We start from the raw sequence: 27,583 nt of genomic DNA on the forward strand, positions 1-27,583 counted from the left end.
TTGCAGCTGGCGGGCAAAAATCGCGCGAATTTCGCCGATACCTGCCAAAAATCGCGATTTTCACCGCTACCGGCCAGAAACCGCGCGATTTTAGCCGCTAGTGGCCAAAAACCATGCGATTTTCGCCGCTACCGGCCAAAAATAGCGCGACTTTCGCCGCTAGCGGCCGAAAACCGTCCGATTTTCGCCGCTAGCGGCCAAAAATCGGGCGATTTTTGCCGCTAACGGCCGAAAACTGTGCTATTTTCGACGCTAGCAGCCAGAAACCATGCGATTTTTGCAGCTGGCGGCCAAAAACCGCGCGAATTTTTCTGCTATCTGCCAAAAATCGACCGATTTTCGCCGCTACCGGCCAAAAACCGCGCGATTTTCGCCGCTAGCGGCAAAAATCTATGCGATTTTCGCAGCTGGCGGGCAAAAATCGCGATTTTTGCCGCTACCGGCCAAAAATAGCGCGATTTTCGCCGCTAGCGGACAAAAACCGTGCGATTTTCGCCGCTAGTGGCCAAAAATCGTGCAAATTTCGCAGCTAGCGGCCAAAAATCGTGCGAATTTCGCCGCTAGCGGCCAAAAATCGTGCGATTTTCGCCGCTAGTGGCCAGAAACTATGCGATTTTTGCAGCTGGCGGGCAAAAATAGCGCGATTTTCGCCGCTACCGGCCAAAAACCGCGCGGTTTTCGCCGCTAGCGGCCAAAAACCATGCGATTTTCGCAGCTGGCGGGCAAAAATCGCGATTTTCGCCGCTACCGGCCAAAAATAGCGCGATTTTTGCTGCTAGCGGCTACAAACCGTGCGATTTTTGCCGCTAGCGGCCAAAAATCGGGCGATTTTTGCCGCTAACGGCCGAAAACCGCGCAAATTTCGCCGCTAGCCGCCAAAAATCGTGCGAATTTCGCCGCTAGTGGCCAGAAACTATGCGATTTTTGCAGCTGGCGGGCGAAAATAGCGCGATTTTCGCCGCTACCGGCCAAAAACCGCGCGATTTTCGCCGGTAGCGGCCAAAAACCATGCGTTTTTTGCAGCTGGCGGGCAAAGATCGCGATTTTCGCCGCTACCGGCCAAAAATAGCGCGATTTTCGCCGCTAGCGGCCAAAAACCGTGCGATTTTCGCCGCTAGCGGCCAAAAATCGTGCAAATTTCGCCGCTAGGGGCCAAAAAAAGTGCGAATTTCGCCGCTAGCGGCCAAAAATCGTCCGAATTTCGCCGCTAGCGGCCAGAAACTATGCGATTCTTGCAGCTGGCGGGCGAAAATAGTACGATTTTCGCCGATACTGGCCAAAAACCGCACTATTTTTGACCCGCTAGCAGCCAAAAAATATGCAATTTTCGCAGCTGGCGGGCAAAAATTGCGATTTTTGCCGCTACGGGCCAAAAATAGCGCGATTTTCGCCGCTACCGGCCAAAAATAGCGCGATTTTCGCCGCTAGCGGCCAAAAACCGTGCGATTTTCCCCGCTAGCGGCCAAAAACCATGCGATTTTCGCAGCTGGCGGGCAAAAATCGCGATTTTCGCCGCTACCGGCCAAAAATAGCGCGATTTTCGCCGCTAGCGGCCAAAAACCGTGCGATTTTCGCCGCTAGCGGCCAAAAATCGTGCGAATTTCGCCGCTAACGGCCAAAAATAGTGCGATTTTCGCCGCTAGCGGCCAGAAACTATGCGATTTTTGCAGCTGGCGGGCAAAAATAACGCGATTTTCGCCGCTTCCGGCCAAAAACCGCGCGATTTTCGCCGATAGCGGCCAAAAACCGTGCAATTTTCGCCGCTAGCGGCCAAAAATTGTGCAAATTTCGCCGCTAGCGGCCAAAAATCGTGCAAATTTTGCCGCTAGCAGCCAAAAATCGTGCGATTTTCGCCGCTAGCGGCCAGAAACTATGCGATTTTTGCAGCTGGCAGGCGAAAATAGCGCGATTTTCGCCGCTACCGGCCAAAAACCGCGCGATTTTCGCCGCTAGCGGCCAAAAACCATGCGATTTTCGCAACTGGTGGGCAAAAATCGCGATTTTCGCCGCTACCGGCCAAAAATAGCGCGATTTTCGCCGCTAGCGGCCAAAAACCGTGCGATTTTCACCGCTAGCGGCCAGAAATCGGGCGATTTTTGCCGCTAACGGCCGAAAATCGCGCTATTTTCGACGCTAGCGGCCAGAAACCATGCGATTTTTGCAGCTGGCGGCCAAAAACCGCGCGAATTTTGCCGCTACCTGCCAAAAATCGACCGATTTTCGCCGCTACCGGCCAAAAACCGCGCGATTTTCGCCGCTAGCGGTCAAAAACCATGCGATTTTCGCAGCTGGCGGGCAAAAATCGCGATTTTCGCCGCTACCGGCCAAAAATAGGGCGATTTTCGCCGCTAGTGGCCAAAAACCGTGCGATTTTCGCCGCTAGCGGCCAAAAATCGTGCGAATTTCGCCGCTAGCGGCCAAACATCTTGCGAATTTCGTCGCTAGCGGATAGAAACTATGCGATTTTTGCAGCTGGCGGGCGAAAATAGCGCGATTTTCTCCGCTACCGGCCAAAAACCGCGCGATTTTCGCCGCTAGCGGCCAAAAACCATGCGATTTTTGCAGCTGGCGGGCAAAAATAGCGCGATTTTCGCCCATACCGGCCAAAAACCGCGCGATTTTTGCCGCTAGCGGCCAAAAACCATGCGATTTTCGCCGCTAGCGGCCAGAAACTATGCGATTGTTGTGATATGGATTCACATATCACAACAATCACATTGTTGTGATATGGATTGTTCTGGCTTACGTGCAAGGTCTTGGATTTTTTTCTGTTTTATATTAAGAAATTGCCAGTCTTGTTACTATTTGTAGAGTTAGAGATCTGCATTAAGGCCTCAATATTATATTCTTTATTTTTTTTATAACATGTTATCAGCAATTTTTGTGGTTGGTAATATTTAGATTAACGTCAGTGATGTATATGACAAGGGTTAAGACCCCTTGTGGTATGACAGCATTTTTCCCAGTCATTTCTTTAACAAATGAAAGGGTCCTCGTAACCATTCTTTTGTCCTTTCTACCATGTACCTGTTTGTTGCTTCTTGGTCTTTCATTTGGTACTTTGGCTATTAAAACAATGGCCTTTGATAATGTTGCAATTACCATTTCTAAAAAAAATGAGCAGGTTCATTAGGCAGGGTTTGTTTTTAGCAAACAAAGTTTTACAAAAAAAAAAATTCCATTCCTTCAGGACCTTGCAGATGTTAGGTCAAACTAATTGACAGTAATCTGTTTTGCCCTTTCAAACAATGATGGTTTTTGGCCGCTAGCGGCAAAAATCGCACTATTTTTGGCCGCTAGCGGCGAAAATCGCACGATTTTTGGCCGCTAGCGGCGAAAATCGCACTATTTTTGCCGCTAGCGGCCAAAAATAGCGCGATTTTCGCCGCTAGCGGCCAAAAACCGTGCGATTTTCGCCGCTAGCGGCCAAAAATCGTGCGAATTTCGCCGCTAGCGGCCAAAAATTATGCGATTTTCGCCGCTAGCGGCCAGAAACTATGCGATTTTTGCAGCTGGTAGGCAAAAATAGCGCGATTTTCGCCGCTACCGGCCAAAATTAGCGCGATTTTTGCCGCTAGCGGCCAAAAATCGTGCGAATTTCGCCGCTAGCGGCCAAAAATTATGCGATTTTCGCCGCTAGCGGCCAGAAACTATGCGATTTTTGCAGCTGGTAGGCAAAAATAGCGCGATTTTCGCCGCTACCGGCCAAAATTAGCGCGATTTTCGCCGCTAGCGGCCAAAAACCTTGAGATTTTCGCAGCTATTGGCCAAAAATCATGCAAATTTCGCCGCTACCTGCCAAAAATCGCGATTTTCTCCGCTACCGGGCAAAAGTAGCGCGATTTTCGCCGCTAGCGGCCAAAAATCGGGCGATTTTTGCCGCTAGCGGCCGAAAACCGCACTATTTTCGACGCTAGCGGCCAGAAACCATGCGATTTTTGCAGCTGGCGGCCAAAAACCACGCGAATTTTTCCGCTATCTGCCAAAAATCGCGATTTTCACCGCTACCGGCCAGAAACCGCGCGATTTTAGCCGCTAGCAGCCAAAAACCATGCGATTTTCGCAGCTGGCGGCCAAAAATCGCGATTTTCGCCGCTACCGGCCAAAAACCGTGCGATTTTCGCCGGTAGCGGCCAAAGACCATGCGTTTTTTGCAGCTGGCAGGCAAAGATCCCGATTTTCGACGCTACCGGCCAAAAATAGCGCGATTTTCGCCGCTAGCGGCCAAAAACCGTGCGATTTTCGCCGCTAGGGGCCAAAAAAAGTGCGAATTTCGCCGCTAGCGGCCAGAAACTATGCGATTTTTGCAGCTGGCGGGTGAAAATAGTACGATTTTCGCCGATACCGGCCAAAAACCACGCTATTTTTGACCCGCTAGCGGCCAAAAACCATGCAATTTTCGCAGCTGGCGGGCAAAAATTGCGATTTTTGCCGCTACGGGCCAAAAATAGCGCGATTTTCGCCGCTACCGGCCAAAAATAGCGCGATTTTCGCCGCCAGCGGCCAAAAACCGTGCGATTTTCCCCGCTAGCGGCCAAAAATCGTGCGAATTTCGCCGCTAACGGCCAAAAATAGTGCGATTTTCGCCGCTAGTGGCCAAAAATAGTGCGATTTTCTCCGCTAGCGGCCAAAAATAGTGCGATTTTTGCCGCTAGCGGCCAAAAACCATGCGATTTTCGCAGGTGGCGGGCAAAAATCGCGAATTTCGCAGCTACTGGCCAAAAATAGCGCTTTTTTTCGCCGCTAGAGCCAAAAACCGTGCGATTTTCGCCGCTAGGGGCCAAAAATCGGGTGTTTTTTGCCGCTAGCGGCCAAAAACCATGCGATTTTCGCAGCTGGCGGGCAAAAAACGCGATTTTTGCCGCTAGCGGCCAAAAATCGTGCGAATTTCGCCGCTAGGGGCCAAAAATCGGGCGATTTTTAGTGGTAGCGGCCAGAAACTGTGTGATTTTCGCAGCTGGCGGGCAAAAAACACGATTTTTGCCGCTAGCGGCCAAAAATCGTGCGATTTTCGCCGGTAGCGGCCAGAAACTATGCGATTTTAGCAGCTGGCGGCCAAAAACCGCGCGAATTTCGCCGCTATCTGCCAAAAATCGACCGATTTTCGCCGCTACCGGCCAAAAACTGCGCGATTTTCGCCGCTAGTGGCCAAAAACCGCGCGATTTTCCCCACTAGCGGCCAAAAACCATGCGATTTTCGCAGCTGGCGGGCAAAAATCACGATTTTCGCCACTACCGGCCAAAAATAGCGCGATTTTCGCCGGTAGCGGCCAAAAACCGTGCGATTTTCGACGCTAGCGGCCAAAAATCGTGCGAATTTCGCCGCTAACGGCCAAAAATAGTGCGATTTTCGCCGCTAGCGGCCAGAAACTATGCGATTTTTGCAGCTGGCGGGCAAAAATAACGCGATTTTCGCCGCTTCCGGCCAAAAACCGCGCGATTTTCGCTGATAGCGGCCAAAAACCGTGCGATTTTCGCCGCTAGCGGCCAAAAATTGTGCAAATTTCGCCGCTAGCGGCCAAAAATCGTGCAAATTTCGCCGCTAGCGGCCAAAAATCGTGCGATTTTCGCAGCTGGCGGGCAAAAAACGCGATTTTTGCCGCTAGCGGCCAAAAATCGTGCGAATTTCGCCGCTAGGGGCAAAAAATTGGGCGATTTTTGGCGGTAGGGGCCAGAAACTCTGCGATTTTCGCAGCTGGCGGGCAAAAAACGCGATTTTTGCCGCTAGCGGCCAAAAATCGTGCGAATTTCGCCGCTAGCGGCCAAAAGTCGTGCGATTTTCGCCGGTAGCGGCCAGAAACTATGGGATTTTATCAGCTGGCGGCCAAAAACCGCGCGAATTTCGCCGCTATCTGCCAAAAATCGACCTATTTTCGCCGCTACCGGCCAAAAACTGCGCGATTTTCGCCTCTAGCGGCCAAAAACCATGCGATTTTCGCAGCTGGCGGGCAAAAATCGCGATTTTCGCCGCTATCGGACAAAAATAGTGCGATTTTCGCCGCTAGCGGCCAAAAACCGTGCGATTTTCGCCGCTAGCGGCCAAAAATCGTGCAAATTTCGCCGCTGGCGGCCAAAAATCGTGCGAATTTCGCCGCTAGCGGCCAAAAATTATGCGATTTTCGCCGCTAGCGGCCAGAAACTATGCGATTTTTGCAGCTGGTAGGCAAAAATAGCGCGATTTTCGCCGCTACCGGCCAAAATTAGCGCGATTTTCGCCGCTAGCGGCCAAAAACCGTGAGATTTTCGCCGCTAGCGGCCAAAAATCATGCAAATTTCGCGGCTACCTGCCAAAAATCGCGATTTTCGCCGCTACCGGGCAAAAATAGCGCGATTTTCGCCGCTAGCGGCCAAAAACCGTGCGATTTTCGCCGCTAGCGGCCAAAAATCGGGCGATTTTTGCCGCTAGGGGCGGAAAACCGCACTATTTTCGACGCTAGCGGCCAGAAACCATGCGATTTTTGCAGCTGGCGGGCAAAAATCGCGCGAATTTCGCCGATACCTGCCAAAAATCGCGATTTTCACCGCTACCGGCCAGAAACCGCGCGATTTTAGCCGCTAGTGGCCAAAAACCATGCGATTTTCGCCGCTACCGGCCAAAAATAGCGCGACTTTCGCCGCTAGCGGCCGAAAACCGTCCGATTTTCGCCGCTAGCGGCCAAAAATCGGGCGATTTTTGCCGCTAACGGCCGAAAACTGTGCTATTTTCGACGCTAGCAGCCAGAAACCATGCGATTTTTGCAGCTGGCGGCCAAAAACCGCGCGAATTTTTCTGCTATCTGCCAAAAATCGACCGATTTTCGCCGCTACCGGCCAAAAACCGCGCGATTTTCGCCGCTAGCGGCAAAAATCTATGCGATTTTCGCAGCTGGCGGGCAAAAATCGCGATTTTTGCCGCTACCGGCCAAAAATAGCGCGATTTTCGCCGCTAGCGGACAAAAACCGTGCGATTTTCGCCGCTAGTGGCCAAAAATCGTGCAAATTTCGCAGCTAGCGGCCAAAAATCGTGCGAATTTCGCCGCTAGCGGCCAAAAATCGTGCGATTTTCGCCGCTAGTGGCCAGAAACTATGCGATTTTTGCAGCTGGCGGGCAAAAATAGCGCGATTTTCGCCGCTACCGGCCAAAAACCGCGCGGTTTTCGCCGCTAGCGGCCAAAAACCATGCGATTTTCGCAGCTGGCGGGCAAAAATCGCGATTTTCGCCGCTACCGGCCAAAAATAGCGCGATTTTTGCTGCTAGCGGCTACAAACCGTGCGATTTTTGCCGCTAGCGGCCAAAAATCGGGCGATTTTTGCCGCTAACGGCCGAAAACCGCGCAAATTTCGCCGCTAGCCGCCAAAAATCGTGCGAATTTCGCCGCTAGTGGCCAGAAACTATGCGATTTTTGCAGCTGGCGGGCGAAAATAGCGCGATTTTCGCCGCTACCGGCCAAAAACCGCGCGATTTTCGCCGGTAGCGGCCAAAAACCATGCGTTTTTTGCAGCTGGCGGGCAAAGATCGCGATTTTCGCCGCTACCGGCCAAAAATAGCGCGATTTTCGCCGCTAGCGGCCAAAAACCGTGCGATTTTCGCCGCTAGCGGCCAAAAATCGTGCAAATTTCGCCGCTAGGGGCCAAAAAAAGTGCGAATTTCGCCGCTAGCGGCCAAAAATCGTCCGAATTTCGCCGCTAGCGGCCAGAAACTATGCGATTCTTGCAGCTGGCGGGCGAAAATAGTACGATTTTCGCCGATACTGGCCAAAAACCGCACTATTTTTGACCCGCTAGCAGCCAAAAAATATGCAATTTTCGCAGCTGGCGGGCAAAAATTGCGATTTTTGCCGCTACGGGCCAAAAATAGCGCGATTTTCGCCGCTACCGGCCAAAAATAGCGCGATTTTCGCCGCTAGCGGCCAAAAACCGTGCGATTTTCACCGCTAGCGGCCAGAAATCGGGCGATTTTTGCCGCTAACGGCCGAAAATCGCGCTATTTTCGACGCTAGCGGCCAGAAACCATGCGATTTTTGCAGCTGGCGGCCAAAAACCGCGCGAATTTTGCCGCTACCTGCCAAAAATCGACCGATTTTCGCCGCTACCGGCCAAAAACCGCGCGATTTTCGCCGCTAGCGGTCAAAAACCATGCGATTTTCGCAGCTGGCGGGCAAAAATCGCGATTTTCGCCGCTACCGGCCAAAAATAGGGCGATTTTCGCCGCTAGTGGCCAAAAACCGTGCGATTTTCGCCGCTAGCGGCCAAAAATCGTGCGAATTTCGCCGCTAGCGGCCAAACATCTTGCGAATTTCGTCGCTAGCGGATAGAAACTATGCGATTTTTGCAGCTGGCGGGCGAAAATAGCGCGATTTTCTCCGCTACCGGCCAAAAACCGCGCGATTTTCGCCGCTAGCGGCCAAAAACCATGCGATTTTTGCAGCTGGCGGGCAAAAATAGCGCGATTTTCGCCCATACCGGCCAAAAACCGCGCGATTTTTGCCGCTAGCGGCCAAAAACCATGCGATTTTCGCCGCTAGCGGCCAGAAACTATGCGATTGTTGTGATATGGATTCACATATCACAACAATCACATTGTTGTGATATGGATTGTTCTGGCTTACGTGCAAGGTCTTGGATTTTTTTCTGTTTTATATTAAGAAATTGCCAGTCTTGTTACTATTTGTAGAGTTAGAGATCTGCATTAAGGCCTCAATATTATATTCTTTATTTTTTTTATAACATGTTATCAGCAATTTTTGTGGTTGGTAATATTTAGATTAACGTCAGTGATGTATATGACAAGGGTTAAGACCCCTTGTGGTATGACAGCATTTTTCCCAGTCATTTCTTTAACAAATGAAAGGGTCCTCGTAACCATTCTTTTGTCCTTTCTACCATGTACCTGTTTGTTGCTTCTTGGTCTTTCATTTGGTACTTTGGCTATTAAAACAATGGCCTTTGATAATGTTGCAATTACCATTTCTAAAAAAAATGAGCAGGTTCATTAGGCAGGGTTTGTTTTTAGCAAACAAAGTTTTACAAAAAAAAAAATTCCATTCCTTCAGGACCTTGCAGATGTTAGGTCAAACTAATTGACAGTAATCTGTTTTGCCCTTTCAAACAATGATGGTTTTTGGCCGCTAGCGGCAAAAATCGCACTATTTTTGGCCGCTAGCGGCGAAAATCGCACGATTTTTGGCCGCTAGCGGCGAAAATCGCACTATTTTTGCCGCTAGCGGCCAAAAATAGCGCGATTTTCGCCGCTAGCGGCCAAAAACCGTGCGATTTTCGCCGCTAGCGGCCAAAAATCGTGCGAATTTCGCCGCTAGCGGCCAAAAATTATGCGATTTTCGCCGCTAGCGGCCAGAAACTATGCGATTTTTGCAGCTGGTAGGCAAAAATAGCGCGATTTTCGCCGCTACCGGCCAAAATTAGCGCGATTTTTGCCGCTAGCGGCCAAAAATCGTGCGAATTTCGCCGCTAGCGGCCAAAAATTATGCGATTTTCGCCGCTAGCGGCCAGAAACTATGCGATTTTTGCAGCTGGTAGGCAAAAATAGCGCGATTTTCGCCGCTACCGGCCAAAATTAGCGCGATTTTCGCCGCTAGCGGCCAAAAACCTTGAGATTTTCGCAGCTATTGGCCAAAAATCATGCAAATTTCGCCGCTACCTGCCAAAAATCGCGATTTTCTCCGCTACCGGGCAAAAGTAGCGCGATTTTCGCCGCTAGCGGCCAAAAATCGGGCGATTTTTGCCGCTAGCGGCCGAAAACCGCACTATTTTCGACGCTAGCGGCCAGAAACCATGCGATTTTTGCAGCTGGCGGCCAAAAACCACGCGAATTTTTCCGCTATCTGCCAAAAATCGCGATTTTCACCGCTACCGGCCAGAAACCGCGCGATTTTAGCCGCTAGCAGCCAAAAACCATGCGATTTTCGCAGCTGGCGGCCAAAAATCGCGATTTTCGCCGCTACCGGCCAAAAACCGTGCGATTTTCGCCGGTAGCGGCCAAAGACCATGCGTTTTTTTGCAGCTGGCAGGCAAAGATCCCGATTTTCGACGCTACCGGCCAAAAATAGCGCGATTTTCGCCGCTAGCGGCCAAAAACCGTGCGATTTTCGCCGCTAGGGGCCAAAAAAAGTGCGAATTTCGCCGCTAGCGGCCAGAAACTATGCGATTTTTGCAGCTGGCGGGTGAAAATAGTACGATTTTCGCCGATACCGGCCAAAAACCACGCTATTTTTGACCCGCTAGCGGCCAAAAACCATGCAATTTTCGCAGCTGGCGGGCAAAAATTGCGATTTTTGCCGCTACGGGCCAAAAATAGCGCGATTTTCGCCGCTACCGGCCAAAAATAGCGCGATTTTCGCCGCCAGCGGCCAAAAACCGTGCGATTTTCCCCGCTAGCGGCCAAAAATCGTGCGAATTTCGCCGCTAACGGCCAAAAATAGTGCGATTTTCGCCGCTAGTGGCCAAAAATAGTGCGATTTTCTCCGCTAGCGGCCAAAAATAGTGCGATTTTTGCCGCTAGCGGCCAAAAACCATGCGATTTTCGCAGGTGGCGGGCAAAAATCGCTAATTTCGCAGCTACTGGCCAAAAATAGCGCTTTTTTCGCCGCTAGAGCCAAAAACCGTGCGATTTTCGCCGCTAGGGGCCAAAAATCGGGTGTTTTTTGCCGCTAGCGGCCAAAAACCATGCGATTTTCGCAGCTGGCGGGCAAAAAACGCGATTTTTGCCGCTAGCGGCCAAAAATCGTGCGAATTTCGCCGCTAGGGGCCAAAAATCGGGCGATTTTTAGTGGTAGCGGCCAGAAACTGTGTGATTTTCGCAGCTGGCGGGCAAAAAAACACGATTTTTGCCGCTAGCGGCCAAAAATCGTGCGATTTTCGCCGGTAGCGGCCAGAAACTATGCGATTTTAGCAGCTGGCGGCCAAAAACCGCGCGAATTTCGCCGCTATCTGCCAAAAATCGACCGATTTTCGCCGCTACCGGCCAAAAACTGCGCGATTTTCGCCGCTAGTGGCCAAAAACCGCGCGATTTTCCCCACTAGCGGCCAAAAACCATGCGATTTTCGCAGCTGGCGGGCAAAAATCACGATTTTCGCCACTACCGGCCAAAAATAGCGCGATTTTCGCCGGTAGCGGCCAAAAACCGTGCGATTTTCGACGCTAGCGGCCAAAAATCGTGCGAATTTCGCCGCTAACGGCCAAAAATAGTGCGATTTTCGCCGCTAGCGGCCAGAAACTATGCGATTTTTGCAGCTGGCGGGCAAAAATAACGCGATTTTCGCCGCTTCCGGCCAAAAACCGCGCGATTTTCGCTGATAGCGGCCAAAAACCGTGCGATTTTCGCCGCTAGCGGCCAAAAATTGTGCAAATTTCGCCGCTAGCGGCCAAAAATCGTGCAAATTTCGCCGCTAGCGGCCAAAAATCGTGCGATTTTCGCAGCTGGCGGGCAAAAAAACGCGATTTTTGCCGCTAGCGGCCAAAAATCGTGCGAATTTCGCCGCTAGGGGCAAAAAATTGGGCGATTTTTGGCGGTAGGGGCCAGAAACTCTGCGATTTTCGCAGCTGGCGGGCAAAAAACGCGATTTTTGCCGCTAGCGGCCAAAAATCGTGCGAATTTCGCCGCTAGCGGCCAAAAGTCGTGCGATTTTCGCCGGTAGCGGCCAGAAACTATGGGATTTTATCAGCTGGCGGCCAAAAACCGCGCGAATTTCGCCGCTATCTGCCAAAAATCGACCTATTTTCGCCGCTACCGGCCAAAAACTGCGCGATTTTCGCCTCTAGCGGCCAAAAACCATGCGATTTTCGCAGCTGGCGGGCAAAAATCGCGATTTTCGCCGCTATCGGACAAAAATAGTGCGATTTTCGCCGCTAGCGGCCAAAAACCGTGCGATTTTCGCCGCTAGCGGCCAAAAATCGTGCAAATTTCGCCGCTGGCGGCCAAAAATCGTGCGAATTTCGCCGCTAGCGGCCAAAAATTATGCGATTTTCGCCGCTAGCGGCCAGAAACTATGCGATTTTTGCAGCTGGTAGGCAAAAATAGCGCGATTTTCGCCGCTACCGGCCAAAATTAGCGCGATTTTCGCCGCTAGCGGCCAAAAACCGTGAGATTTTCGCCGCTAGCGGCCAAAAATCATGCAAATTTCGCGGCTACCTGCCAAAAATCGCGATTTTCGCCGCTACCGGGCAAAAATAGCGCGATTTTCGCCGCTAGCGGCCAAAAACCGTGCGATTTTCGCCGCTAGCGGCCAAAAATCGGGCGATTTTTGCCGCTAGGGGCGGAAAACCGCACTATTTTCGACGCTAGCGGCCAGAAACCATGCGATTTTTGCAGCTGGCGGGCAAAAATCGCGCGAATTTCGCCGATACCTGCCAAAAATCGCGATTTTCACCGCTACCGGCCAGAAACCGCGCGATTTTAGCCGCTAGTGGCCAAAAACCATGCGATTTTCGCCGCTACCGGCCAAAAATAGCGCGACTTTCGCCGCTAGCGGCCGAAAACCGTCCGATTTTCGCCGCTAGCGGCCAAAAATCGGGCGATTTTTGCCGCTAACGGCCGAAAACTGTGCTATTTTCGACGCTAGCAGCCAGAAACCATGCGATTTTTGCAGCTGGCGGCCAAAAACCGCGCGAATTTTTCTGCTATCTGCCAAAAATCGACCGATTTTCGCCGCTACCGGCCAAAAACCGCGCGATTTTCGCCGCTAGCGGCAAAAATCTATGCGATTTTCGCAGCTGGCGGGCAAAAATCGCGATTTTTGCCGCTACCGGCCAAAAATAGCGCGATTTTCGCCGCTAGCGGACAAAAACCGTGCGATTTTCGCCGCTAGTGGCCAAAAATCGTGCAAATTTCGCAGCTAGCGGCCAAAAATCGTGCGAATTTCGCCGCTAGCGGCCAAAAATCGTGCGATTTTCGCCGCTAGTGGCCAGAAACTATGCGATTTTTGCAGCTGGCGGGCAAAAATAGCGCGATTTTCGCCGCTACCGGCCAAAAACCGCGCGGTTTTCGCCGCTAGCGGCCAAAAACCATGCGATTTTCGCAGCTGGCGGGCAAAAATCGCGATTTTCGCCGCTACCGGCCAAAAATAGCGCGATTTTTGCTGCTAGCGGCTACAAACCGTGCGATTTTTGCCGCTAGCGGCCAAAAATCGGGCGATTTTTGCCGCTAACGGCCGAAAACCGCGCAAATTTCGCCGCTAGCCGCCAAAAATCGTGCGAATTTCGCCGCTAGTGGCCAGAAACTATGCGATTTTTGCAGCTGGCGGGCGAAAATAGCGCGATTTTCGCCGCTACCGGCCAAAAACCGCGCGATTTTCGCCGGTAGCGGCCAAAAACCATGCGTTTTTTGCAGCTGGCGGGCAAAGATCGCGATTTTCGCCGCTACCGGCCAAAAATAGCGCGATTTTCGCCGCTAGCGGCCAAAAACCGTGCGATTTTCGCCGCTAGCGGCCAAAAATCGTGCAAATTTCGCCGCTAGGGGCCAAAAAAAGTGCGAATTTCGCCGCTAGCGGCCAAAAATCGTCCGAATTTCGCCGCTAGCGGCCAGAAACTATGCGATTCTTGCAGCTGGCGGGCGAAAATAGTACGATTTTCGCCGATACTGGCCAAAAACCGCACTATTTTTGACCCGCTAGCAGCCAAAAAATATGCAATTTTCGCAGCTGGCGGGCAAAAATTGCGATTTTTGCCGCTACGGGCCAAAAATAGCGCGATTTTCGCCGCTACCGGCCAAAAATAGCGCGATTTTCGCCGCTAGCGGCCAAAAACCGTGCGATTTTCCCCGCTAGCGGCCAAAAACCATGCGATTTTCGCAGCTGGCGGGCAAAAATCGCGATTTTCGCCGCTACCGGCCAAAAATAGCGCGATTTTCGCCGCTAGCGGCCAAAAACCGTGCGATTTTCGCCGCTAGCGGCCAAAAATCGTGCGAATTTCGCCGCTAACGGCCAAAAATAGTGCGATTTTCGCCGCTAGCGGCCAGAAACTATGCGATTTTTGCAGCTGGCGGGCAAAAATAACGCGATTTTCGCCGCTTCCGGCCAAAAACCGCGCGATTTTCGCCGATAGCGGCCAAAAACCGTGCAATTTTCGCCGCTAGCGGCCAAAAATTGTGCAAATTTCGCCGCTAGCGGCCAAAAATCGTGCAAATTTTGCCGCTAGCAGCCAAAAATCGTGCGATTTTCGCCGCTAGCGGCCAGAAACTATGCGATTTTTGCAGCTGGCAGGCGAAAATAGCGCGATTTTCGCCGCTACCGGCCAAAAACCGCGCGATTTTCGCCGCTAGCGGCCAAAAACCATGCGATTTTCGCAACTGGTGGGCAAAAATCGCGATTTTCGCCGCTACCGGCCAAAAATAGCGCGATTTTCGCCGCTAGCGGCCAAAAACCGTGCGATTTTCACCGCTAGCGGCCAGAAATCGGGCGATTTTTGCCGCTAACGGCCGAAAATCGCGCTATTTTCGACGCTAGCGGCCAGAAACCATGCGATTTTTGCAGCTGGCGGCCAAAAACCGCGCGAATTTTGCCGCTACCTGCCAAAAATCGACCGATTTTCGCCGCTACCGGCCAAAAACCGCGCGATTTTCGCCGCTAGCGGTCAAAAACCATGCGATTTTCGCAGCTGGCGGGCAAAAATCGCGATTTTCGCCGCTACCGGCCAAAAATAGGGCGATTTTCGCCGCTAGTGGCCAAAAACCGTGCGATTTTCGCCGCTAGCGGCCAAAAATCGTGCGAATTTCGCCGCTAGCGGCCAAACATCTTGCGAATTTCGTCGCTAGCGGATAGAAACTATGCGATTTTTGCAGCTGGCGGGCGAAAATAGCGCGATTTTCTCCGCTACCGGCCAAAAACCGCGCGATTTTCGCCGCTAGCGGCCAAAAACCATGCGATTTTTGCAGCTGGCGGGCAAAAATAGCGCGATTTTCGCCCATACCGGCCAAAAACCGCGCGATTTTTGCCGCTAGCGGCCAAAAACCATGCGATTTTCGCCGCTAGCGGCCAGAAACTATGCGATTGTTGTGATATGGATTCACATATCACAACAATCACATTGTTGTGATATGGATTGTTCTGGCTTACGTGCAAGGTCTTGGATTTTTTTCTGTTTTATATTAAGAAATTGCCAGTCTTGTTACTATTTGTAGAGTTAGAGATCTGCATTAAGGCCTCAATATTATATTCTTTATTTTTTTATAACATGTTATCAGCAATTTTTGTGGTTGGTAATATTTAGATTAACGTCAGTGATGTATATGACAAGGGTTAAGACCCCTTGTGGTATGACAGCATTTTTCCCAGTCATTTCTTTAACAAATGAAAGGGTCCTCGTAACCATTCTTTTGTCCTTTCTACCATGTACCTGTTTGTTGCTTCTTGGTCTTTCATTTGGTACTTTGGCTATTAAAACAATGGCCTTTGATAATGTTGCAATTACCATTTCTAAAAAAAATGAGCAGGTTCATTAGGCAGGGTTTGTTTTTAGCAAACAAAGTTTTACAAAAAAAAAAATTCCATTCCTTCAGGACCTTGCAGATGTTAGGTCAAACTAATTGACAGTAATCTGTTTTGCCCTTTCAAACAATGATGGTTTTTGGCCGCTAGCGGCAAAAATCGCACTATTTTTGGCCGCTAGCGGCGAAAATCGCACGATTTTTGGCCGCTAGCGGCGAAAATCGCACTATTTTTGCCGCTAGCGGCCAAAAACCATGCGATTTTCGCAGGTGGCGGGCAAAAATCGCGATTTTCGCAGCTACTGGCCAAAAATAGCGCTTTTTTTCGCTGCTAGCGGCCAAAAATCGTGCGAATTTCGCCGCTAGCGGCCAAAAATCGGGCGATTTTTGCCGCTAGCGGCCAAAAACCATGCGATTTTCGCAGCTGGCGGGCAAAAAACGCGATTTTTGCCGCTAGCGGCCAAAAATCGTGCGAATTTCGCCGCTAGGGGCCAAAAATCGGGCGATTTGTGGCGGTAGGGGCCAGAAACTCTGCGATTTTCGCAGCTGGCGGGCAAAAAACCGCGCGAATTTCGCCGCTATCTGCCAAAAACCGTGCGATTTTCGCCGCTAGCGGCCAAAAATCGTGCAAATTTCGCCGCTAGCGGCCAAAAATCGTGCGAATTTCGCCGCTAGCGGCCAAAAATAATGCGATTTTCGCCGCAACGGGCCAAAAATCGAGCGATTTTTGCCGCTGTCGGCCAAAAACCATGCGATTTTCACAGCTGGCGGGCAAAAAACGCGATTTTTGCCGCTAGCGGCCAAAAATCGTGCGAATTTCGCCGCTAGCGGCCAAAAATTATGCGATTTTCGCCGCTAGCGGCCAGAAACTATGCGATTTTTGCAGCTGGTAGGCAAAAATAGCGCGATTTTCGCCGCTACCGGCCAAAATTAGCGCGATTTTTGCCGCTAGCGGCCAAAAATCGTGCGAATTTCGCCGCTAGCGGCCAAAAATTATGCGATTTTCGCCGCTAGCGTCCAGAAACTATGCGATTTTTGCAGCTGGTAGGCAAAAATAGCGCGATTTTCGCCGCTACCGGCCAAAATTAGCGCGATTTTCGCCGCTACCGGCCAAAATTTTGCGCGATTTTCGCCGCTAGCGGCCAAAAACCGTGAGATTTTCGCAGCTATTGGCCAAAAATCATGCAAATTTCGCCGCTACCTACCAAAAATCGCGATTTTCGCCGCTACCGGGCAAAAATAGCGCGATTTTCGCCGCTAGCGGCCAAAAATCGGGCGATTTTTGCCGCTAGCGGCCGAAAACCGCACTATTTTCGACGCTAGCGGCCAGAAACCATGCGATTTTTGCAGCTGGTGGCCAAAAACCATGCGAATTTTTCCGCTATCTGCCAAAAATCGCGATTTTCACCGCTACCGGACAGAAACCGCGCGATTTTAGCCGCTAGCGGCCAAAAACCATGCGATTTTCGCAGCTGGCAGGCAAAAAACGCAATTTTTTCCGCTAGCGGCCAAAAATCGTGCGAATTTCGCCGCTAGGGGCCAAAAATCGGGCGATTTTTGGCGGTAGGGGCCAGAAACTCTGCGATTTTCGCAGCTGGCGGGCAAAAAACCGCGCGAATTTCGCAGCTGGCGGGCAAAAATCGCGATTTTCGCCGCTATCGGACAAAAATAGTGCGATTTTCGCCGCTAGCGGCCAAAAACCGTGCGATTTTCGCCGCTAGCGGCCAAAAATCGTGCAAATTTCGCCGCTAGCGGCCAAAAAACGTGCGAATTTCGCCGCTAGCGGCCAAAAATAGTGCGATTTTCGCCGCTACGGGCCAAAAATCGAGCGATTTTTGCCGCTATCGGCCAAAAACCATGCGATTTTCACAGCTGGCGGGCAAAAAACGCGATTTTTGCCGCTAGCGGCCAAAAATCGTGCGAATTTCGCCTATAGCGGCCAAAAATTATGCAATTTTCGCCGCTAGCGGCCAGAAACTATGCGATTTTTGCAGCTGGTAGGCAAAAATAGCGCGATTTTCGCCGCTACCGGCCAAAATTGGCGCGATTTTCGCCGCTAGCGGCCAAAAACCTTGAGATTTTCGCAGCTATTGGCCAAAAATCATGCAAATTTTGCCGCTACCTGCCAAAAATCGCGATTTTCGCCGCTACCGGCCAAAAATAGTGCGATTTTCGCCGCTAGCGGCCAGAAACTATGCGATTTTTGCAGCTGGCGGGCAAAAATAACGCGATTTTCGCCGCTTCCGGCCAAAAACCGCGCGATTTTCGCCGATAGCGGCCAAAAACCGTGCGATTTTCGCCGCTAGCGGCCAAAAATTGTGCAAATTTCACCGCTAGCGGCCAAAAATCGTGCAAATTTCGCCGCAAGCGGCCAAAAATCGTGCGATTTTCGCCGCTAGCGGCCAAAAATAGTGCGATTTTTGCCGCTAGCGGCCAAAAACCATGCGATTTTCGCAGGTGGCGGGCAAAAATTGCGATTTTCGCAGCTACCGGCCAAAAATAGCGCTTTTTTTCGCCGCTAGCAGCCAAAAACCGTGCGATTTTCGCCGCTAGGGGCCAAAAATCGGGCGATTTTTGCCGCTAGCGGCCAAAAACCATGCGATTTTCGCAGCTGGCGGGCAAAAAACGCAATTTTTTTCCGCTAGCGGCCAAAAATCGTGCGAATTTCGCCGCTAGGGGCCAAAAATCGGGCGATTTTTGGCGGTAGGGGCCAGAAACTCTGCGATTTTCGCAGCTGGCGGGCAAAAAACCGCGCGAATTTCGCCGCTATCTGCCAAAAATCGACCGGATTTCGCCGCTACCGGCCAAAAACTGCGCGATTTTCGCCGCTAGCGGCCAAAAACCATGCGATTTTCGCAGCTGGCGGGCAAAAATCGCGATTTTCGCCGCTATCGGACAAAAATAGTGCGATTTTCGCCGCTAGCGGCCAAAAACCGTGCGATTTTCGCCGCTAGCGGCCAAAAATCGTGCAAATTTCGCCGCTAGCGACCAAAAATCGTGCGAATTTCGCCGCTAGCGGCCAAAAATAGTACGATTTTCGCCGCTACGGGCCAAAAATCGAGCGATTTTTGCCGCTATCGGCCAAAAACCATGCGATTTTCACAGCTGGCGGGCAAAAAACGCGATTTTTGCCGCTAGCGGCCAAAAATTATGCGATTTTCGCCGCTAGCGGCCAGAAACTATGCGATTTTTGCAGCTGGTAGGCAAAAATAGCGCGATTTTCGCCGCTACCGGCCAAAATTAGCGCGATTTTTGCCGCTAGCGGCCAAAAATCGTGCGAATTTCGCCGCTAGCGGCCAAAAATTATGCGATTTTCGCCGCTAGCGGCCAGAAACTATGCGATTTTTGCAGCTGGTAGGCAAAAATAGCGCGATTTTCGCCGCTACCGGCCAAAATTAGCGCGATTTTCGCCGCTAGCGGCCAAAAACCTTGAGATTTTCGCAGCTATTGGCCAAAAGTCATGCAAATTTCGCCGCTACCTGCCAAAAATCGCGATTTTCGCCGCTACCGGGCAAAAATAGCGCGATTTTCGCCGCTAGCGGCCAAAAATCGGGCGATTTTTGCCGCTTGCGGCCGAAAACCGCACTATTTTCGACGCTAGCGGCCAGAAACCATGCGATTTTTGCAGCTGGCGGCCAAAAACTACGCGAATTTTTCCGCTATCTGCCAAAAATCGCGATTTTCACCGCTACCGGCCAGAAACCGCGCGATTTTAGCCGCTAGCGGCCAAAAACCATGCGATTTTCGCTGCTGGCGGCCAAAAATCGCGATTTTCGCCGCTACCGGCCAAAAACCGCGCGATTTTCGCCGGTAGCGGCCAAAGACCATGCGTTTTTCGCAGCTGGCAGGCAAAGATCCCGATTTTCGACGCTACCGGCCAAAAATAGCGCGATTTTCGCCGCTAGCGGCCAAAAACCGTGCGATTTTCGCCGCTAGGGGCCAAAAAAAGTGCGAATTTCGCCGCTAGCGGCCAGAAACTATGCGATTTTTGCAGCTGGCGGGCGAAAATAGAACGATTTTCGCCGATACCGGCCAAAAACCACGCTATTTTTGACCCGCTAGCGGCCAAAAACCATGCAATTTTTGCAGCTGGCGGGCAAAAATTGCGATTTTTGCCGCTACGGGCCAAAAATAGCGCGATTTTCGCCGCTACCGGCCAAAAATAGCGCGATTTTCGCCGCTAGCGGCCAAAAACCGTGCGATTTTCCCCGCTAGCGGCCAAAAATCGTGCGAATTTCGCCGCTAACGGCCAAAAATAGTGCGATTTTCGCCGCTAGCGGCCAAAAATAGTGCGATTTTCGCCGCTAGCGGCCAAAAATAGTGCGATTTTTGCCGCTAGCGGCCAAAAACCATGCGATTTTCGCAGGTGGCGGGCAAAAATCGCGATTTTCGCAGCTACTGGCCAAAAATAGCGCTTTTTTCGCCGCTAGCGGCCAAAAACCGTGCGATTTTCGCCGCTAGGGGCCAAAAATCGGGCGATTTTTGCCGTTAGCGGCCAAAAACCATGCGATTTTCGCAGCTGGCGGGCAAAAAACTCGATTTTTGCCGCTAGCGGCCAAAAATCGTGCGAATTTCGCCGCTAGGGGCCAAAAATCGGGCGATTTTTAGCGGTAGCGGCCAGAAACTGTGTGATTTTCGCAGCTGGCGGGCAAAAAACGCGATTTTTGCCGCTAGCGGCCAAAAATCGTGCGATTTTCGCCGGTAGCGGCCAGAAACTATGCGATTTTAGCAGCTGGCGGCCAAAAACCGCGCGAATTTCGCCGCTATCTGCCAAAAATCGACCGATTTTCGCCGCTACCGGCCAAAAACTGCGCGATTTTCGCCGCTAGCGGCCAAAAACCGCGCGATTTTCCCCACTAGCGGCCAAAAACCATGCGATTTTCGCAGCTGGCGGGCAAAAATCACGATTTTCGCCACTACCGGCCAAAAATAGCGCGATTTTCGCCGGTAGCGGCCAAAAACCGTGCGATTTTCGACGCTAGCGGCCAAAAATCGTGCGAATTTCGCCGCTAACGGCCAAAAATAGTGCGATTTTCGCCGCTAGCGGCCAGAAACTATGCGATTTTTGCAGCTGGCGGGCAAAAATAACGCGATTTTCGCCGCTTCCGGCCAAAAACCGCGCGATTTTCGCCGCAAGCGGCCAAAAATTGTGCAAATTTCGCCGCTAGCGGCCAAAAATCGTGCAAATTTCGCCGCTAGCGGCCAAAAATCGTGCGATTTTCGCAGCTGGCGGGCAAAAAACGCGATTTTTGCCGCTAGCGGCCAAAAATCGTGCGAATTTCGCCGCTAGGGGCAAAAAATTGGGCGATTTTTGGCGGTAGGGGCCAGAAACTCTGCGATTTTCGCAGCTGGCGGGCAAAAAAACGCGATTTTTGCCGCTAGCGGCCAAAAATCGTGCGAATTTCGCCGCTAGCGGCCAAAAATCGTGCGATTTTCGCCGGTAGCGGCCAGAAACTATGGGATTTTATCAGCTGGCGGCCAAAAACCGCGCGAATTTCGCCGCTATCTGCCAAAAATCGACCTATTTTCGCCGCTACCGGCCAAAAACTGCGCGATTTTCGCCGCTACCGGCCAAAAACTGCGCGATTTTCGCCGCTAGCGGCCAAAAACCATGCGATTTTCGCAGCTGGCGGGCAAAAATCGCGATTTTCGCCGCTATCGGACAAAAATAGTGTGATTTTCGCCGCTAGCGGCCAAAAACCGTGCGATTTTCGCCGCTAGCGGCCAAAAATCGTGCAAATTTCGCCGCTAGCGGCCAAAAATCGTGCGAATTTCGCCGCTAGCGGCCAAAAATAGTGCGATTTTCGCCGCTAGTGGCCAGAAACTATGCGATTTTTGCAGCTGGCGGGCAAAAATCGTGCGAATTTCGCCGCTAGGGGCCAAAAATCGGGCGATTTTTGGCGGTAGCGGCCAGAAACTATGCGATTTTCGCAGCTGGCGGGCAAAAAACGCGATTTTTGCCGCTAGCGGCCAAAAATCGTGCGAATTTCGCTGCTAGCGGCCAAAAATCGTGCGAATTTCGCCGCTAGCGGCCGAAAATCGTGCGATTTTCGCCGGTAGCGGCCAGAAACTATGCGATTTTAGCAGCTGGCGGCCAAAAACCGCGCGAATTTCGCCGCTATCTGCCAAAAATCGACCGATTTTCGCCGCTACCGGCCAAAACTGCGCGATTTTCGCCGCTAGCGGCCAAAAACCATGCGATTTTCGCAGCTGGCGGGCAAAAATCGCGATTTTCGCCGCTATCGGACAAAAATAGTGCGATTTTCGCCGCTAGCGGCCAAAAACCGTGCGATTTTCGCCGCTAGCGGCCAAAAATGGTGCAAATTTCGCCGCTAGCGGCCAAAAATCGTGCGAATTTCGCTGCTAGCGGCCAAAAATAGTGCGATTTTCGCCGCTAGTGGCCAGAAACTATGCGATTTTTGCAGCTGGCGGGCAAAAATAGCGCGATTTTCGCCGCTACCGGCCAAAAACCGCGCGATTTTCGCCGCTTGCGGCCAAAAACCATGCGATTTTCGCAGCTGGCGGCCAAAAATCGCGAATTTCGCCGCTACCGGCCAAAAATAGCGCAATTTTCGCCGATAGCGGCCAAAAACCGTGCGATTTTCGCCGCTACGGGCCAAAAATCGGGCGATTTTTGCCACTAGCGGCCAAAAACCATGCGATTTTCGCAGCTGGTGGGCAAAAAATGCGATTTTTGCCGCTAGCGGCCAAAAATCGTGCGAATTTCGCCGCTAGCGGCCAAAAATTATGCGATTTTCGCCGCTAGCGGCCAGAAACTATGCGATTTTTGCAGCTGGTAGGCAAAAATAGCGCGATTTTCGCCGCTACCGGCCAAAATTAGCGCGATTTTTGCCGCTAGCGGCCAAAAACCGTGAGATTTTCGCCGCTAGCGGCCAAAAATCATGCAAATTTCGCGGCTACCTGCCAAAAATCGCGATTTTCGCCGCTACCGGGCAAAAATAGCGCGATTTTCGCCGCTAGCGGCCAAAAACCATGCGATTTTCGCCGCTAGCGGCCAAAAATCGGGCGATTTTTGCCGCTAGGGGCGGAAAACCGCACTATTTTCGACGCTAGCGGCCAGAAACCATGCGATTTTTGCAGCTGGCGGGCAAAAATCGCGCGAATTTCGCCGATACCTCCCAAAAATCGCGATTTTCACCGCTACCGGCCAGAAACCGCGCGATTTTAGCCGCTAGCGGCCAAAAACCATGCGATTTTCGCCGCTACCGGCCAAAAATAGCGCGACTTTCGCCGCTAGCGGCTAAAATCTATGCGATTTTGGCAGCTGGCGGGCAAAAATCGCGATTTTTGCCGCTACCGGCCAAAAATAGCGCGATTTTCGCCGCTAGCGGACAAAAACCGTGCGATTTTCGCCGCTAGTGGCCAAAAATCGTGCAAATTTCGCAGCTAGCGGCCAAAAATCGTGCGAATTTCGCCGCTAGCGGCCAAAAATCGTGCGATTTTCGCCGCTAGTGGCCAGAAACTATGCGATTTTTGCAGCTGGCGGGCAAAAATAGCGCGATTTTCGCCGCTACCGGCCAAAAACCGCGCGGTTTTCGCCGCTAGCGGCCAAAAACCATGCGATTTTCGCAGCTGGCGGGCAAAAATCGCGATTTTCGCCGCTACCGGCCAAAAATAGCGCAATTTTTGCTGCTAGCGGCTACAAACCGTGCGATTTTTGCCGCTAGCGGCCAAAAATCGGGCGATTTTTGCCGCTAACGGCCGAAAACCGCGCAAATTTCGCCGCTAGCCGCCAAAAATCGTGCGAATTTCGCCGCTAGTGGCCAGAAACTATGCGATTTTTGCAGCTGGCGGGCGAAAATAGCGCGATTTTCGCCGCTACCGGCCAAAAACCGCGCGATTTTCGCCGGTAGCGGCCAAAAACCATGCGTTTTTTTGCAGCTGGCGGGCAAAGATCGCGATTTTCGCCGCTACCGGCCAAAAATAGCGCGATTTTCGCCGCTAGCGGCCAAAAACCGTGTGATTTTCGCCGCTAGCGGCCAAAAATCGTGCAAATTTCGCCGCTAGGGGCCAAAAAAAAGTGCGAATTTCGCCGCTAGCGGCCAAAAATCGTCCGAATTTCGCCGCTAGCGGCCAGAAACTATGCGATTTTTGCAGCTGGCGGGCGAAAATAGTACGATTTTCGCCGATACTGGCCAAAAACCGCACTATTTTTGACCCGCTAGCAGCCAAAAAATATGCAATTTTCGCAGCTGGCGGGCAAAAATTGCGATTTTTGCCGCTACGGGCCAAAAATAGCGCGATTTTCGCCGCTACCGGCCAAAAATAGCGCGATTTTCGCCGCTAGCGGCCAAAAACCGTGCGATTTTCGCCGCTAGCGGCCAAAAATCGTGCGAATTTCGCCGCTAACGGCCAAAAATAGTGCGATTTTCGCCGCTAGCGGCCAGAAACTATGCGATTTTTGCAGCTGGCGGGCAAAAATAACGCGATTTTCGCCGCTTCCGGCCAAAAACCGCGCGATTTTCGCCGATAGCGGCCAAAAACCGTGCGATTTTCGCCGCTAGCGGCCAAAAATTGTGCAAATTTCGCCGCTAGCGGCCAAAAATCGTGCAAATTTTGCCGCTAGCAGCCAAAAATCGTGCGATTTTCGCCGCTAGCGGCCAGAAACTATGCGATTTTTGCAGCTGACAGGTGAAAATAGCGCGATTTTCGCCGCTACCGGCCAAAAACCGCGCGATTTTCGCCGCTAGCGGCCAAAAACCATGCGATTTTCGCAGCTGGCGGGCAAAAATCGCGATTTTCGCCGCTACCGGCCAAAAATAGCGCGATTTTCGCCGCTAGCGGCCAAAAACCGTGCGATTTTCACCGCTAGCGGCCAGAAATCGGGCGATTTTTGCCGCTAACGGCCGAAAACCGCGCTATTTTCGACGCTAGCGGCCAGAAACCATGCGATTTTTGCAGCTGGCGGCCAAAAACCGCGCGAATTTTGCCGCTACCTGCCAAAAATCGACCGATTTTCGCCGCTACCGGCCAAAAACCGCGCGATTTTCGCCGCTAGCGGTCAAAAACCATGCGATTTTCGCAGCTGGCGGGCAAAAATCGCGATTTTCGCCGCTACCGGCCAAAAATAGGGCGATTTTCGCCGCTAGTGGCCAAAAACCGTGCGATTTTCGCCGCTAGCGGCCAAAAATCGTGCGAATTTCGCCGCTAGCGGCCAAACATCTTGCGAATTTCGTCGCTAGCGGATAGAAACTATGCGATTTTTGCAGCTGGCGGGCGAAAATAGCGCGATTTTCTCCGCTACCGGCCAAAAACCGCGCGATTTTCGCCGCTAGCGGCCAAAAACCATGCGATTTTTGCAGCTGGCGGGCAAAAATAGCGCGATTTTTGCCCATACCGGCCAAAAACCGCGCGATTTTTGCCGCTAGCGGCCAAAAACCATGCGATTTTCGCCGCTAGCGGCCAGAAACTATGCGATTGTTGTGATATGGATTCACATATCACAACAATCACATTGTTGTGATATGGATTGTTCTGGCTTACGTGCAAGGTCTTGGATTTTTTTCTGTTTTATATTAAGAAATTGCCAGTCTTGTTACTATTTGTAGAGTTAGAGATCTGCATTAAGGCCTCAATATTATATTCTTTATTTTTTTATAACATGTTATCAGCAATTTTTGTGGTTGGTAATATTTAGATTAACGTCAGTGATGTATATGACAAGGGTTAAGACCCCTTGTGGTATGACAGCATTTTTCCCAGTCATTTCTTTAACAAATGAAAGGGTCCTCGTAACCATTCTTTTGTCCTTTCTACCATGTACCTGTTTGTTGCTTCTTGGTCTTTCATTTGGTACTTTGGCTATTAAAACAATGGCCTTTGATAATGTTGCAATTACCATTTCTAAAAAAAAATGAGCAGGTTCATTAGGCAGGGTTTGTTTTTAGCAAACAAAGTTTTACAAAAAAAAAAATTCCATTCCTTCAGGACCTTGCAGATGTTAGGTCAAACTAATTGACAGTAATCTGTTTTGCCCTTTCAAACAATGATGGTTTTTGGCCGCTAGCGGCAAAAATCGCACTATTTTTGGCCGCTAGCGGCGAAAATCACACGATTTTTGGCCGCTAGCGGCGAAAATCGCACTATTTTTGCCGCTAGCGGCCAAAAACCATGCGATTTTCGCAGGTGGCGGGCAAAAATCGCGATTTTCGCAGCTACTGGCCAAAAATAGCGCTTTTTTCGCTGCTAGCGGCCAAAAATCATGCGAATTTCGCCGCTGGCGGCCAAAAATCGGGCGATTTTTGCCGCTAGCGGCCAAAAACCATGCGATTTTCGCAGCTGGCGGGCAAAAAACGCGATTTTTGCCGCTAGCGGCCAGAAACCATGCGATTTTTGCAGCTGGCGGCCAAAAACCGCGCGAATTTTGCCGCTACCTGCCAAAAATCGACCGATTTTCGCCGCTACCGGCCAAAAACCGCGCGATTTTCGCCGCTAGCGGTCAAAAACCATGCGATTTTCGCAGCTGGCGGGCAAAAATCGCGATTTTCGCCGCTACGGGCCAAAAATAGCGCGATTTTCGCCGCTACCGGCCAAAAATAGCGCGATTTTCGCCGCTAGCGGCCAAAAACCGTGCGATTTTCGCCGCTAGCGGCCAAAAATCGTGCGAATTTCGCCGCTAACGGCCAAAAATAGTGCGATTTTCGCCGCTAGCGGCCAGAAACTATGCGATTTTTGCAGCTGGCGGGCAAAAATAACGCGATTTTCGCCGCTTCCGGCCAAAAACCGCGCGATTTTCGCCGATAGCGGCCAAAAACCGTGCGATTTTCGCCGCTAGCGGCCAAAAATTGTGCAAATTTCGCCGCTAGCGGCCAAAAATCGTGCAAATTTTGCCGCTAGCAGCCAAAAATCGTGCGATTTTCGCCGCTAGCGGCCAGAAACTATATGCGATTTTTGCAGCTGACAGGTGAAAATAGCGCGATTTTCGCCGCTACCGGCCAAAAACCGCGCGATTTTCGCCGCTAGCGGCCAAAAACCATGCGATTTTCGCAGCTGGCGGGCAAAAATCGCGATTTTCGCCGCTACCGGCCAAAAATAGCGCGATTTTCGCCGCTAGCGGCCAAAAACCGTGCGATTTTCACCGCTAGCGGCCAGAAATCGGGCGATTTTTGCCGCTAACGGCCGAAAACCGCGCTATTTTCGACGCTAGCGGCCAGAAACCATGCGATTTTTGCAGCTGGCGGCCAAAAACCGCGCGAATTTTGCCGCTACCTGCCAAAAATCGACCGATTTTCGCCGCTACCGGCCAAAAACCGCGCGATTTTCGCCGCTAGCGGTCAAAAACCATGCGATTTTCGCAGCTGGCGGGCAAAAATCGCGATTTTCGCCGCTACCGGCCAAAAATAGGGCGATTTTCGCCGCTAGTGGCCAAAAACCGTGCGATTTTCGCCGCTAGCGGCCAAAAATCGTGCGAATTTCGCCGCTAGCGGCCAAACATCTTGCGAATTTCGTCGCTAGCGGATAGAAACTATGCGATTTTTGCAGCTGGCGGGCGAAAATAGCGCGATTTTCTCCGCTACCGGCCAAAAACCGCGCGATTTTCGCCGCTAGCGGCCAAAAACCATGCGATTTTTGCAGCTGGCGGGCAAAAATAGCGCGATTTTCGCCCATACCGGCCAAAAACCGCGCGATTTTTGCCGCTAGCGGCCAAAAACCATGCGATTTTCGCCGCTAGCGGCCAGAAACTATGCGATTGTTGTGATATGGATTCACATATCACAACAATCACATTGTTGTGATATGGATTGTTCTGGCTTACGTGCAAGGTCTTGGATTTTTTTCTGTTTTATATTAAGAAATTGCCAGTCTTGTTACTATTTGTAGAGTTAGAGATCTGCATTAAGGCCTCAATATTATATTCTTTATTTTTTTTATAACATGTTATCAGCAATTTTTGTGGTTGGTAATATTTAGATTAACGTCAGTGATGTATATGACAAGGGTTAAGACCCCTTGTGGTATGACAGCATTTTTCCCAGTCATTTCTTTAACAAATGAAAGGGTCCTCGTAACCATTCTTTTGTCCTTTCTACCATGTACCTGTTTGTTGCTTCTTGGTCTTTCATTTGGTACTTTGGCTATTAAAACAATGGCCTTTGATAATGTTGCAATTACCATTTCTAAAAAAAAATGAGCAGGTTCATTAG

The sequence above is a fragment of the Procambarus clarkii genome, chromosome 74 (genome assembly GCF_040958095.1).
Source record: "Procambarus clarkii isolate CNS0578487 chromosome 74, FALCON_Pclarkii_2.0, whole genome shotgun sequence".
Lineage (NCBI taxonomy): Eukaryota > Metazoa > Arthropoda > Malacostraca > Decapoda > Cambaridae > Procambarus > Procambarus clarkii.